General features: G+C 47.4%; 1 long non-coding RNA gene across 1 annotated transcript; it reads left to right on the top strand.

The window, feature by feature from the left end:
* Positions 1-7,347: 7,347 nt before the first annotated feature.
* LOC129604788 (uncharacterized) lies at positions 7,348-11,264 on the top strand. Its single transcript, XR_008695994.1, has 2 exons — positions 7,348-8,703; positions 8,794-11,264. It is a non-coding gene; the product is annotated as an uncharacterized LOC129604788 (long non-coding RNA).
* Positions 11,265-15,268: the final 4,004 nt, after the last annotated feature.

Here is a 15,268-nt window from a genome sequence, read left to right as displayed (position 1 = left end):
ACCTAAAAGTTGTACCAAATGGTTAATTTGATTATTGAAACCAAAGACCAACTGGTTCACCGTCCTCCCTCCACGCGTCTGGCAGCTAGAAAAGAAGCCGTCTCTGGGCATTAATCTAATAACGCCCAAAGAAACGAGAAGTCTTTTCTGATATTTCGCCGAGGCAAATACAATTATAGCTTTTAGCCATCGGTTTCTTTCACTGAAGCCACTCTTTATTCTTGCTCTATAGTCCACCAGCTACTGAAACGCCTCTTTTTATGGTTTCAACATCTTTTAATTCTTTCAGCTGCTTCGGGCTGGTTGAAAAGTCACAGTTTGAAATTTTGATGGAAGTACATCAAACACTTCATTTTTACGGATTATTGTTTTGTCTTTCACTTTTAGACGTTTGTTAAGCACCACGGGGACCTGGTGGTTGTGACGTGATTTACAGTAACATAATGATCACTTACTACAAGTAAAGTGGTCGTTAATTCCTAATTATGGGGCAAATAAAGGGCTTCAACTATATGGCTTCTCTTAAATAAATCAGGAAAATGCGATGTTTGCAAGACCCTAAATTTCCCCGGCAAGTGGCGGACAATAGTCAGGATAAGGGAGCAACTCCTCTCCATTTAGTGCTCTATCGTTGCTCAGCAATATTGGAATGCGGGTCGACAGGAGGGACAAAAAGAGAAACAAAATGCCATTGTCTCCGGATGGATTGGATGGATCCACTCCCCCGAAAAGCCGAAGAAACAGAGGAGGATAAAGAGAGAGAGCGGTGGGAGGGTCCCGCTGTCACATTTCACCTACAACGTCTCACTCCTCCGCCCGAGGAGATCCTACGCTGATCAAAACGCTTATTAATAAGGCGGCGTGTTGCAGGGGAGGGGCTCGGGAGCGGATCAGAAATTCATTTCGCGGATGCTCTCGTGGCAATTTAACGTGATGTCTCAATTTGACAGGATGTCTGAAGGCGAGGACGGTGCTTTCACCTGCAAAATACCAGAATTAGAACTTACAGACTGCGGAGGAAATGAGACGTTCCTGCTCCAAAGCTAAAATGTTTTCTTAATATTTCAACAAACATTTTTTTCACGTTTACATTTAAATGGCAAAACGGCACAAAACGAGTGTGGTTGCGAAGGAAAACAAACGTCACAGACCAAGGTGTTCCAGGAGGGTGCGTAAAAGGCGCATCACGTTTCCAAGCGCACAGATGGAAAGTGACATCTGGAGAAGGGGCTAAATTCAATTAGGAGCTGGTGTCTTTTCTGTGTCTGCAGGAAAAAGCGCGCAGCACAAAAGACGTCAGTGTTTCATGCTGCTGTGCTCGTGCAGGTTCAGGCGCGCTTCCATTACATGTAACGTCCTTATCGAGTGTTGTATTGCGTGGACGCTTTTGCAGCGGTGGCCAGGAAGTGACGCGTATGCGTCATTGGAACGTTTAGAATGACAAAGCACGGGGTTCAGCAAACGCACTGATATGAATGTGAAAACAGATAAGAAGGAGATAAATGTTATATTTCCACGTGTGATTTTTCCCTTTCATCTCGTCCCATTGCTTTCCAGATGCTGCAGCCGCCTCCCGCAGAGCGCGCCTCGTCTCCTCCGGCCTCTCCGGCTTCGACCAGCCTCTATCTGCGCTTCCCGAGTGACCAAGAGACCAGCCAGTGGATTAACATAAAAATCTTATTCCGGGGGATAAGATTAGGAAACATATTACCCTCAAACGCGGCCTTGGCACGAGCGAGAGCCAGGCAAGGAATCAATTACTAAATTACTCCAACCTCTAAGTCGACATTAACGCAGAGAAATGCCATCGACCGGTCCTGAAATAAGATTTCGCAAAGATGTGATCATTAAATCTCCTCCCAGTGTTCAAGAATTTGATTCATAAAATCGTCTGAAATGAGATGGAATTAAATTCTTATCGGAGCTCTTGTCATCGTTTCATCCCGCGCTGTTTAACGTTGGTCAATGGCCTTCATGAGATTTGCCCTGTAAATAAACTTGGTAATTGAATCCGCCTCTCCACGACACATTGTTTGGTTGTTATTAATTTATTGCGCCGTGCGGGCGGACGGAGGGGACGTGCGGGGCCGGTGCCGGAGCCGGGGCCGCTGCTGCCGCCTGCCTCCGCGTGTTTGATCCGCCGCACCCGCACCACAGCCCCGCTTTTAGACACAGTAGCGCTGCAACCTGCTGCGAGGCGCTGACGCCGCAACATCATCTGTCAATTTTCTCCCCTTTGGTTTCCTGCGTTTCACCCCACTGGGGTCACGGCATATTTTATTTCGCATAGTCTACTGGCATTGCCCCTCTCCCCACCCCGCATTAGCAATTGACAATTATTAGCCCCAGCCTCATAAATCAGCTGCGTGACCCGATATTATTGTTGAATTGAATAGCTGTTGGGGAAGTGAGGGTCAGTGTCATTAACTCTCCCCCCTCTCTTTCTGCACCACCCTCGGGCCCCCTGAAGGCATTTGGCCCTCAATACAAGGACCTGCTGGCTAATAATGCCGTGTGGTCGCTCTGAAAGCTTAATCACACATGCATTAAGCGGCAGACAGCGGCCTTTTGTGCGCGCGTAGGTTTACTGGAATTAAGCGATTAATGGTCATCTGAGCGGCAGGCGACAAGGCGGCGCATCGAGAATGATGGAGCGACTTTTAATGTCCAAGAAAAACGGAGGGAGAGAGAAGGAGAAGCTGGGCAGTGGGAGCGGAGGCGTCAGGGAACGAGGAAGGAAGCAAGGAAGGAAGCAAGCAAGGAAGGAAGGAAGGAAGGGTGGAAGGAGGGAAGGGGGCGGTGCTGGACAGCAATTACAGTAGGCCGTGTCCCCCAATCCATCATAAAACGTCAAGCCATTGTGAATTATATTGATTATTATACAGCGCATTGTAATGTTTATTACGCCCCCCTCTGCTGCGGCATTATCATATGCAAAATATACCACATGTAAACACCTGCTATCAATTTCTAACGCCGCTAATTTGTCGCGCCCTCCCCCCTCCTCAATTTCATATTCTTTTGATGTGTTATGAGCAAACATGTGACATGTAAGTCTCTAAATGGCCTCCAGCCTCCATCTGCATAAACCATCAGGCAGCTCCTATGAAGTATTATTTCCATATAGTCAAAAGAGCGCTAACGAGGGCCGGCACTCATCATGACCAGCACGCAGAGGAATAATCTATCAATAACTGGACTCCTTCCTAATTGGGAGTCCGGGTCGTGTAATTCATCTATTGTCACTAAACAATAAAAGTCTACGTCAGTTGTTGCTGTGTGAGTTCAGGGGGTGCGTTAGAACAAACAGCACGAAAAAAACACCTGGGCCGAATATTTTATAGAAACGTTAAATAAATCACTGCGACTGAAAACTTAAAAATATCACTCACTTTATTTTCTCCTGAAGGTTTTCCAAACATTAACCTGTGTGTGTGTGTGTGTGTGTGTGTGTGTGTGTGTGTGTGTGTGTGTGTGTGTGTGTGTGTGTACAAACTTTTTATCCAAACTACAGATTTAAATGACTTCATCAATTTAATTCTACATTCTAATTCAGCACACTGTGATTTTCTCAATTTTTTAAGTTGAAAGTCATGTTTCCACACCTGTTTCTTTTGAAGTTAGATTGTACCAGTCAGTCAGCAGCTAATTAAACCCATAATATTGTGACGATGTATTTTTTCTGCTCCATCTTTAGTCTCTAACTCTTTGAGACCTCTAATTAGTAAAGCGTTCGGTCTCTACTGGACATAGATGTATGTGGTTCTTCAGATTTCATGCGCATTGTGACTGTTGCTCCTCCTCAGATCTCCACAGAGCGTGATGTATATTTCCATGACCACCGACCAGTGGCAGCGCCTGTTGATCAATCAAACCTAATTGAATTGAATGGGATCCTTAAAGAACAGCCAGATGGGAGCCATCAGAGTGGCTCTGTCCACTGCAGACTCTGATTCACTTCCTGTTCCCAGAAGGCAGCTCTCTGCGCGCTGAAGGATGATGCTGCACCACAGAGCTGGGAAAGATAGATTCAGCATCCCGTCTGGAATCGATACACGCGGATGGTGAATTGGCTGCTACACGCCGTGGGCATCCTACAGTGTTTTATAATGCTGTCAGAAAATACGTGTTAGTGGGCTGCACTGCAGAGACGTCCCACGTGCTGCATGGTGACGATTCAAGGGACAAATCTGGTTTTATTGTTTATTTCCTGATTGACAGTTGTCATGTAAACACTAAAACCAGCGGTGATGCCGACGCATTGCTCATTTTATTCAACGCCTATAAAACACATCAAATGAGATCTTTCTGGTTCCCCCTCATGGTTGTAGTCTGTGTGAAGTACTTCATGCCCACACAGCCGGGCAGCGTCTGTGCGAGTGTGGGGGAACGAGGCCTCCGAGCTGCTCAACGTCCACAACAAGCAGGTACTGTATGAGGAGCATACTTCATTATTATAGTTTGCCTTAAGAGCAATAGTGACACTTTGAGTGAGACTCTGTCAATACAGTTGCACAAAAGCTTGCTTTACATCTCTAAAAATGCACGTGAGCTGCACCGAAGGATGCGGCCGTGATTCTTTTCTATGGCTCCTATTTCTATGCTGCATCTTTTTTCCCCTGCGGAAGCTTGACGTGACAAATAGCTGGACCTGCACTTTTCTGCAGCAAAGCCAACGTGCTCGTCATCATCGCTGGGTGCAAATTTGATCAGAACACACCCAGGATCCCCTCGCTGCCTGATGATGAATTGGCACATTAGGAGCAATGTTTATGCATCAGGCCAGCGCACGGTAAATTGCCTCCCAGACAAATCTCTGGGCTGGGATTCGTCAGTCTGGGGACTGAGTCGAACCTTGTCAAAAATGGGACGATGGCTTGATTTAATGGACGGGTCTTCAGAGCCTGTTCACAACTGAAGGGAAGTCTTAAACACGCAGAAGCTGGTGGTTCTTACTTATTGTTTCTGTTTACTGGTAAACACGCTCCGTCTCACTGAGGAGTGAGAATGTGAGCTCAGGAGCTGAGCTCTGCTGTTCATATGGATTTCATATGAATTAGCGTCAGTGTTCGCTGGTGTGTAGCCGGGTCGGATCCTGGTCCAGATTGAGGCCACAGAATGAAAACCAATAGCCCCGGGCTGATGGGGAGACGGAGGGAGGCGTGAGAGGAGCAATAACGCTAACGTGATCACAGGGAATGGCTCAAGTGTGGCTGTGCAGGCCCTGCAGAGGTGACAGCACCATCAGCCCGCGCTGGGTTTCCTGAGAGCAGACGCAGCGTAGCCGGAACCGGCCGCGGCTCAGTAGATGTCGGTGGAGGTAAATTACGTCCCGTCGACAAATCAGAGTCCAGGAAATGAACGCCTGACTTTACCATTGGGGCTTAGCTGTAGTTTGAGAACGTGCACTGATGACATACCTCGCAGTAGTACTAGTAATAATGGTAGTACAGTAGCTGGTAGCAGGTATCAGCTACTGTATATCTACAGGAAGCCGCCCAGCAGCTTCTCTGCCCTCACGTCAGTCTTAAATAAAAGCTAGTTTGGTTGGTTTCCTTCCTTTTTGTGGCATTATTAGTGGAGATATTAGGTGTTTAAATAAATATTTGAGTTGGAAGTGAAGATGCATATTATTTGCACATTTGATGGCTTTTAAAACCATTTCTTCATTTGTAAAAGAGTATAACTAATGATTCATTATGTGTAATTGAGTATTACTAATGATTGGCCTATCACACCTCCTGTAATGAATTTAGGTGTTGTTATTAATAGCTTATAACTGCTCTGTGAACCATTAATAATCATCAAATCAACCATTAATAAAGTCAATTAACAGTTTCATGCCAATAAAAATGAAGTTGGTAAATAAACTGTTGGTTACACCCTAAATCGCTGTGTTGTGGAATTGGAAAAGCGGCTGTATTGAGTTTTTTTCCTATCAGTCTGACTGACTCCTGTCGGTGCAACAGCTTCATGCTGATGCCGGTGCAAGGAGCATCCTGCAGAGCCGGTGGACGTGACGGCAGCTCTGGAGGAGCTCACCTTTGGTTTATTACTGCAGCTTATTGCATTTTATTCTCATCCTTCCTTCTTTTCCTGCTCGTCCGTTGAACTCGTGGCTCCGGTGATTCCAGATTCAGCGACTAAAACCATAAAACCATCCGTACCACATCATCGTCATCATCTCCTCATTGACCCCCAGCAGCAGATAAGGCTGTGCGTTGCTACGCAGTGTGTGCGTTGTGTGTTGTTGTTGGGCATCGATTCAGGAGCCGCCCGGCGGTTGCGCCCGGCGTTCGTCCGCCCTCTCCTTCCTGCCTGTGTTTGCAGGTTTGCATGTGAATCAGGAGGCTGGCGGGGGCCGAGCGCTCAGCCACGTGGACCAGATTGATGTCATTGTCTCGGCACACTGACCTTTGCTGTAATACCCACAGCAGACATCACAAACTCTCACATCAATTTGGCCCAATTGGATGTGGCATGTCTTGGCTAACTCGATTTGTGGAGAAATGCACCTGTCTCTGCCTTCCCTCCCTATAGATTTACTCTAGGGGAGGGGGGAGGGACGGGGAGGAGGAGGAGGAGGAGGAGGTGGTGGTGTTGCAGAGAAGAGAAGAAAGGGAGCGTGAGGGGAGGGTTGGGGAGCGGAGCTGGCTGCTGATGCACCAGCATCCTCCACCCTCCACCCTCCCCACAACCCTTCACCCACACGCATATAAACACCACACACCAACTTCTCCCTCTTCTGCCTGTTCCCTCTGTGCAGATGTATTTAATCTGTGTGTGTGTGTGTGTGTGTGTGTGTGTGTGTGTGTGTGTGTGTGTGTGTGTGTGTGTGTGTGTGTGTGTGTGTGTGTGTGTGTGTGTGTGTGTGTGTGTGTGTGTGTGTGTGTGTGTGTGTGTGTGTGTGTGTGTGTGTGTTCCAAGGTCTGGCACGGCGTCTGGGAGGAGCAGAAGGAGACCCATTAGCTCGGCCGTAATCAGATTAGAGCAATGTTAAAGGGGGATGTGAATTTAAACAGCCAGCGGAGAGAAGAGGAGAAAGTTGGAGGTGTTATTGAGGTTGTTCATTACTCGTGTGTGAGAGCGTGTCTGTATTTGAGGGTAAATGCTGCCTTTTGTATGCAGCTCCCCCTCCGCCACTGTAACGCTTGACAGCCCATTAGTTCAGACCTGCGTGTTTGCTTTATGCAAAGCGGGAGCTGTCGGGGATGAATAATAGGTGTTGGGCTGCGTGAGCATCAGGTAATGAGCAGCGTGCTGCGAGCTGAGGCCCGAGCGGTCCGTCTGCTCACGGAGGTCCGCTCCGAGGCCCGTCAGGCGTCGCTCAGACCCCAGACTCAGCTTCTGGGACCCTCCTCACCCCCATGAGCTGTTTCACCATCATTCAAATCCCTGTTTCCAGATTTGTGGAAAATCAAACTCATGATGAGTAAGAGCCTGGAATCTCAGCTTCCGGCTCACGTTGTGGATCTTTTGTAATAAATGATCTAAGTTCTGCAAATATTTCACATATTTAAACAAACCAGGTCACGTTGTGTTTTGCTGCTTAATAACTTTAAAGCCTCATGCATGAGCGAACACGTGCTCACAAACGGATGTTGCGATAGCATTTACAGGTCTTATGGATTTTCCCTGCAGTGCTATTGACAGGCCGGCCAATAAGCCACCAGGCTAAAGCAGAGCTAACCGTACGATCCACTTAACATCGACTTGACTGGAAGCTCCTGGACGACACAGCGGGAAAAAAAGATCCGAGCTGAACCAAATAGCAAAGGGTCTCACATGTTGATGTGTTTGTGACTCTTAGCATTTTAGCATGAGGCCAAAGACATGGTGACGTCCATTAAACCGACTCTGAAACACACACACACACACACACACACACACACACACACACACACACACACACACACACACACACACACACACACACACACACAAGCAAAGGTCCAGTCAGTGACCTATTACAGCCAGGCTGCTTAGAGTGACCCCCACTGCCCCTTCACACCACCACCATCCATCCCTCTGCCCAGTTCCCCACCCGAATGCTGAGGCATCACTGCTCCTGAGCACACAGTCCTGTAGCACCCCCTGACCCCGCGCTGTCCCCCATTATAGAGCAGTCAGAAAGCTTTTAGGGGCTCCGGTAACGCTGAAAGATTGATGGCGTAAAATAGGGTGGGGGAGGGGGAAGAGCAGGTGGTTAAGAAGAGAATGTCCTGCTTAATGGGTTGCCAGGAATGTAATTCAATAATTATGAAAAGTGACTCAGGAGAGCTGCCTGGATGGATGGATGGATGGTCGGACGCACGGGTGCCGAGGAAGCGGGAGGCTGCCTCCACCGGCAGGAGCACCCTCGGCCTGAAACAGGTACGTGACCTTTCAGACAAAGTCAGCTCACGGTTTGAGGACACAAGATGAACCACTGTGTAAAAATGTCTTGTTCTTGTAATTCAGACTCATGGTAAATGAGACTCAGAAACAGACAGTCGTGGATCTTAACGGTGAGCGATCGCTGTCCTGAGTAAAGTCACTGACGTGTTCCTTCGTAGGTCGCTCACCTTTGGTAGAAGTGTGTATTTTAAGGAAACAGTTCTAGTCCATGACCTGGTTTTCATCCATCAATCCTCGAATCCCCTAGAACCTGGGCTGAACCTCTGTTATTGACACAACACTTACAGCTACTCTGTCACATTCACGGTGAGCCTTGCTGAAATTAGTTCAATACCAATTTGTATATATTAATGTAAACATGTGTATTTAACTGAGAGAATTACATTTTTGTTACAGGAAAACAATGATATCAAGTGGGCCTCAAGATGGGACTACATCCTGGTCTCCATGCCTCACACCAGTGTCAACACTGTGATTATCAGTACGTTTATTCACTGTGAGGTTCTGCAAAAACAGAATTTTGCCATCGTACAGTTGAATCTTTACCAAATCCTATAAAATAAAAGCGCTTGCTGAGATTTCCTTTGCTCTGAATAGACTACTGCTGTAAACACTGAGCGTTTTACCCAGACCTGCTAATGTGCTAAACAGTGTTTAATGGGTTCCTGTGATCTGCATCAGCTCCTCATGTCCAGGTAGGATGTCTGAGCTGTTCCTTCAATCTTACAAAGTTTAGAATCCACTAAATGATTTACCTAAATGTCTGAGCATCATTGCAAATTTAATTTCCCTGAAGCCAAGCTGAGGTCATGACGCGTCTTTAAGGTTAAAATGGGGTCACGATCCAAAATCCAACATAAAATCAGGTTGATATCTTTAAATAAGAGCAAACCAGGACTAACATTCACCACTTAAACACAGGCCTGATGATTAAAAACCAAGATTCTCTGATCTCGTCGGCTCCTGACCTGAATGAATGCAGATGCATTTATTACGACTGTTTATGCGCTGTTTAAACTCGCTGTGCCTCCAACTCTGTCACAGGACATATATAAAACCCTGCAGAGCTTCTTCACCGTCAATACAGCGTCGTTCTTCCACTGGTGCCGTCGCAGCTCGGGACAGAAAACAGGATCCAGGTCCACGAAGCTGCATTATGTTGGTTTTGTGTTTGAGCAGATGTTTTGTCTTTAAGTGTTGCTGCTTTTTGTTCTTGTTCAGAGTTGACACTGTAATTTATTTACATTATATTTATACTTCACAGCTTCCGAAACTTTCCCCATTTAAAAGAGCATAGTCTCATTCTCCGCTCTCTGAAACAAAATGAATACTTTATTTTTTATCTTTGGCAACAGTGAAACAGGATTTTTACTCACTTTCTGCTCCACATTTCAATTTATACCAACTTTACCTAGTAGATTCAGCGTTACACAATAAAGTATCTTGCAGTATTTTGCAGTTTTGAAGCAATTTGCAAACTGAAGCGTCTGCATGTGACAGGAGTACGTCAATAACTCCTCTGTTTGCTGGAGGAAGTCTCCCCGTCAGCTCCTCCTCATCGCTCATCATGCTCCCTCTTCCCTCTCCACCCAGGGTCTACTTTTGCTCTGTGTCTTCTTACTTTTACTCCCCAAGATGTATTGATAATTTCCAGCAAAAATACAATTTCAGTTTATTCTACAGAGCAAAAAATCTAATAGTTGAGTCCTCAATTCGATTGTGTTTTACCGGAGTGGAGAACAATAAACAGGGAGGAGGGCTCCGTTGCAGACGTTCGCCATGAGATTATTGTTCAAAAGACATCTGATATGATTACAGGAAGCAATAGATGATAATTACATCAGAACATGACTTTTCCTCGGCAAACACTTATATTCATCTGGGTTATGCATCGGCCCCATACTGAAATGTGGCAACGCTTGAGATGACATGGCCTGCGAGTCGCTGGGAGGAGGGAGGTGCTGTTTGCAGTCATCACAGGGTCATGAGTCCATTTGTGAGGTTTGGTGTGTTTGTTAATCTGAGAAAGGACCCAGTGTTTGTTGGAGCTAATCTGATCAGACAAATGACAGAAAATAGATCAGAGCCTGGACAAACGGCGTTTCAAAAGATCATTACTTCTGGTATAAAGATGTAAAATGTCACTATCAAATGAAATGAATCCCAGGTTTTATTGAAAATCTTGGACTTTCTGACAAAACTACCTGTAAAAATGTCAGCTTCAACTCTAGGAATGTGAATGTCATGCGTTTTAGAAAAAGTTCAAGGGTTCAACTGATGTCATGTGCTCGTCACAACAAACATTGTGTTGGTAGAGAATCAACTTCTTTCGCATTATGTCTAATGACTGAATCCGCAGTTTAGAGCATTAACAAGAATCAGCTTCCAGAGAACTTCACCTAAATTAATCCAGTTAATTGAACAATGTGATTTTTAAACGTGAAATGTTGATTTAATTTGGATGAAATAAAAACTGATTATTTTTATATGACTTTATTATAGTCTGTAATTCAACAGCGGGTTTAGTTTTATTCTTGTCAGATAAACTTCATGTTAAAATCAACAGCAGTTATAACTTTTTGCAGAAGAACCAGAATTTTAACATGTTTACACAAAATAAACAAAAAGCTAAATTCACATAATATGAATAGTTATGGTCATTCTGAATGCAATGACTGAATGTGAGACACGTGAACAGCTACAGGCAGATGAACGGGTGGATGAAGCATCTGGAGGCTCCTCCTGATGTTTCCACCTGTGTGTTTGTGCGGCTCTGGCTTCATCGCTGCCTTTGAGCCAAGCGCTCCGGAAGTTGGCATCAGAACAGAAGACGTGTGGCAAAAAAAAAAAAGCAAAACAACAACAAACTGGGAGCTTCCAGCTTCCAGAGTGGGCTCTTTGGTGAAGAACGAGCGGTGGTGAGGGCCAGGCGGTGAAAGATGAGCGCTTTTACAAGGCCAGACAATGCAAAAGAAAAATAACAGAACTGGCCAACTCTGATGGCCCCTGAATGTATTGGGCACTCTGCCGCGGCCGTGTGCGCGCCTGCATCAGCGGGTGGGGGGCCGAGGGGTTAAGTAGGATAGAAGGCACCCATACTTCAGATTGGCAGCAAGCTGCCGCGAGCATAATCTAATCAGAGGATGCAATTCAATTAGCGGGGGGTCTCTGGTGCCACGGAGCCCGGCAGCCGGTGGCAGCGCTGCTACCGAGGGGCCGCCGCCTGCACACCCGACACCCCGGCGCTGGCCTCCGCCGGGGCCCTGGCCGCCGCGCATGAATGCAGATGAAATTTGAAATATGAAAATCCCTTGTAATTTATGGAGGATGTCACAAACGCAGAGCCAAGCTGCTGCTGGTGCCGGGGGGACGGGGGTGGACGGGGGAGGACGGGGGAGGGGCTGTTGTTTTCCTGCAGAGCTGCTGCGGCTGCTGTGGGAGTCGTGATATTAGAACACTTATTACAGTGCGGCGTCTGCTTGTGTGACTTCAGGACAGAGCGCAGATGATCGCTGCCTCGCATCAAGCATCCGAAACATACAACTCCAAACCCCACGTCCTGATTCTCCGTCCCGTCCAGCTGTTTTCTGCAGATGTTCCACCTCCCCTCTCTCCTCCATCACGCAGCTCTGAGCTCTGACCTGCCCCTCCTCAGGACCGTAAGGAGCCGATGAGAGCTGGAGGCGAGGGCGGGGGGGGGTGTAGGTGGGTGAGACAGGATGAGGGAGAAGATGGAGGGAGAAAGCGAGGAGCAGAGAGAGAGAGCTCTTAGACAGATTATTGCTCATTAGAGGCTGCCTTGCACTGTACCATTATGTCAGGAGGAATCCTTTTTCATTTGCACAAATTTGCCTGGAATTTTTCTTGTTTAGCCCGGCCTCCATTATCAGAGCTGGAAATCAGATTAGCCCATGATTATTCTCTGGCTCGCTTGCCAACGTTTCCCCATGTGGCCAGCGCCGGTGGCTTGGATTTGCTCTGGCCTTTTGGTAACCTCAGCCCACCAGCAGCAGCAGCAGCAGGCGCGTGCACCGCTCCAGCGCTGCGTAATGGCTCCGACTGGAAGCCCAGCGCCATTGGATGTGTTTGTGCACGTTTTCCTGTCAGTCCTAAAGAGGTTTCACAAACCAAACCCTCCCGGACACAAGATCAGATCAGAGTCTGACCTAATGTTCAAATGAAAAATGCTGACGCGCATGTTTTGATGAGGAGCCACCTGATTCAGACTATTTTCATTTCTAATGAAATGTTAGTTTTTCTGAGTTTTTATTTGCCTTTTGTTTGTCCTCACAGTTACAGTACGTTCACTGCCCTGAAAACAAGATTAAACTGGAACCCGAGGAACACGCAGGTCTGGGACACAGAACGTCTGCCGCTGCCTGGAAGCTGAACGTTCCATGAAACGTTCTGAGGCACGAGGACGAACAGGTGCAACCACTTCCCGTTGTTAAATAATCACTTCAAATAAAGTCAGTTTCCCCCAAAAAAGCTAAATATGAGGAGTTACTGATAAGGTTGCACATAACCAGAGGTAATGTCATATGTTTAACTGCCTCTGGAGTAATTGAGCTCCTGCTGCTTCTGTTCAGCATCACAGGCTGAAAGACACAAAACGGCTGCAAATACAATTGATGGCTTGTGGTTTGTTCGGCTGCGTCTTGGATGTGATGTGATATTTGTTTTTGTGCTGTGGTTGTTCATTTTGCATCAGGCTGAACAGTTTCCTTTCTGTGTTCCAGATTTAAAGCTGTAGTTTTATTACACCAGCTTCCTGGGCCTCTGTGATCAGCCTCATCATGTCTTTTGACCTTGGGGTCAACATGATCCCACGCTTTGTGATTAGTGCTGTTAACGATGCTCCTGCAGCGGAGGAGAGTTTACACGTGCACTCAAATGATGGAGACGTTTGTCTTTTCAACCTCGTGCCCAGTTTTTAAGCCTAATTTCTCCAAAGAATTCACTGAAATCTTTCATGTGCATCAGTGTGTGAGATGCAGGAGGAAAAAATCAATAACAGCAATTCAGGTTTATTTCCAATTTATTCACAACACCACGTCTGACATCACGTTCATCGCTGAACACAGCTCGTTCGGGGATTAAACGCCCATGTGCGGTTGGATTTTTCAGCCTCTCTGAGTCCTGCGGAGTGAGGACCGCGCCTCCGTCTGAGCCCTGAGCGTCCTCCTGCCGGCTCCAGCCAGCGCGGCCTGCGGGACACGTGTAGCCACGCTGGAGTGGCTCAAAGCTGCCCCGGTACCAGCAGATTGCCGCCTAATTGTGCCTTTCAGAGCTGCTGTGCGCTGGGGGCTGCGACAGGGCTGCATGCGGCTCGGGGACGCCGCACTGGTGGAATCCAACCTAGCAGGGTCTCATTGATCCGCCGAAGCAAAGGTCAGCGGAGTTACGCGTCTGTGGGCTGAGTGACGGCCACCAGAGGAGCACGCGAGGCCCTATCGCTCGCTGCCGAACCTTTCCTGCCTCCTGATCATTGCTGGTGCTGTGTGAAAAGCAGCCTGCGGATCTCATTTCCAGCTCGATTCATCCATTTCCCTTTTCCCCATTATGCACGCTGAGGCTGGATGATCCATCTCTCCCTCTCCCATCCCTGCACTCCACCAGCCAACCCCTGCTATTTTCACCCCACACACATCCGTCGCTGCACTTATCCAGCCTCAGACGGCTGCTGGCTCGACTGCTAAACGGATTATCCAACAACAGAGCACCTCTCCTTCTCCCTCTCCTCCTTCCCCTCGCTCGCCCTCCTCCGCTGTCTTTGCCTGGCGTTTCTCTGGCTGCGGGTCCTCGGAGGCGGAGGGGGTCCTATTGAGCGGGGCCCCGGCTCTCCACTCGCCCGGCTCTTTATTGAGGCGTCTATGGGGCTTTATGCTGCCAGCGCTCGGCCTTGCCCTCGCCGTCATCAATCATCCCCGGCTCCGGGGCTGCGATCGCAGCCCAGACAGGCGGCCAATCGCAGCCTTTACAGCTCTAGGAGAAGGAGAGACAGAAGCAGAGGAGAGGAAAAACACAGAGAATCAGTTTGTTTCTCTCTCTGACGGCGTCAAGTCTGATTTGATTGACATCTTTTCCACAGTCTGCCTGCATGACACGCTGTGTGGTATTTGATTGGATCATGAACTGGGAGCTGGAGTCATGAAAGCACATATAACCATGTTAAGATAATAATTATAGTCGGTATTTGGCAGCAATAACAAAGCCTCTTATGACAGATCTATATTAATCGCATTGGTATAAATTTCAGTAGAGGGACTCAGGGCACAAATATTGCAGCAAAACTAGAAAAGCCCCGAAGGAATAGAGGAATATTCTGACAAATAAAACCTGATCGGGTCACTGATGAGTCACAGCCACGCCACGAGTTTCAGTAGGAATAATGATTGTTTAAAGTCCAACAATAAAAACAGAAGAAAGCTCGTGTTCCTCTTTTTCATCAAGCCTCAACAGTACGTCGAATTTCTACTCAGGCCTTAACTTTTTTAATAACGATTTTTCTTTTTCCTTTTTTCTGCCCCATCTCTCTCTGCAGCCCTGAGCTCTCATCCTGCTCCAGGAGGAATAGGCAGAATTGGATTACAGATCTATTTTACAGCAGACGCCAGGGCGCAATAAAAGGAGAGAGAGCACGGAAACGGGACTCGGCCCATCAATTAGATCTCTATTAGCAGCCAATGCAGACCTCACCTCAGGAAACGCCGGGGCCCTGAAATTAAACAATTCTTCAAGCGCGACAAGCCAGTGACTCTGCTGTGAGTCTGAGGCGAGCGGGAAAAACCGCCCGGCCAGAAACGCTACCACACATCACTAACATCTGGATGCTTCCTCATTATATAACCTGGGATGTCTCGTAGAACTA

This window comes from Betta splendens, chromosome 10, assembly GCF_900634795.4.
Source record: "Betta splendens chromosome 10, fBetSpl5.4, whole genome shotgun sequence".
Lineage (NCBI taxonomy): Eukaryota > Metazoa > Chordata > Actinopteri > Anabantiformes > Osphronemidae > Betta > Betta splendens.
The sequence above is the reverse complement of the archived record's forward strand: the minus strand, read 5'-3'. Positions and strand labels throughout refer to the sequence as shown.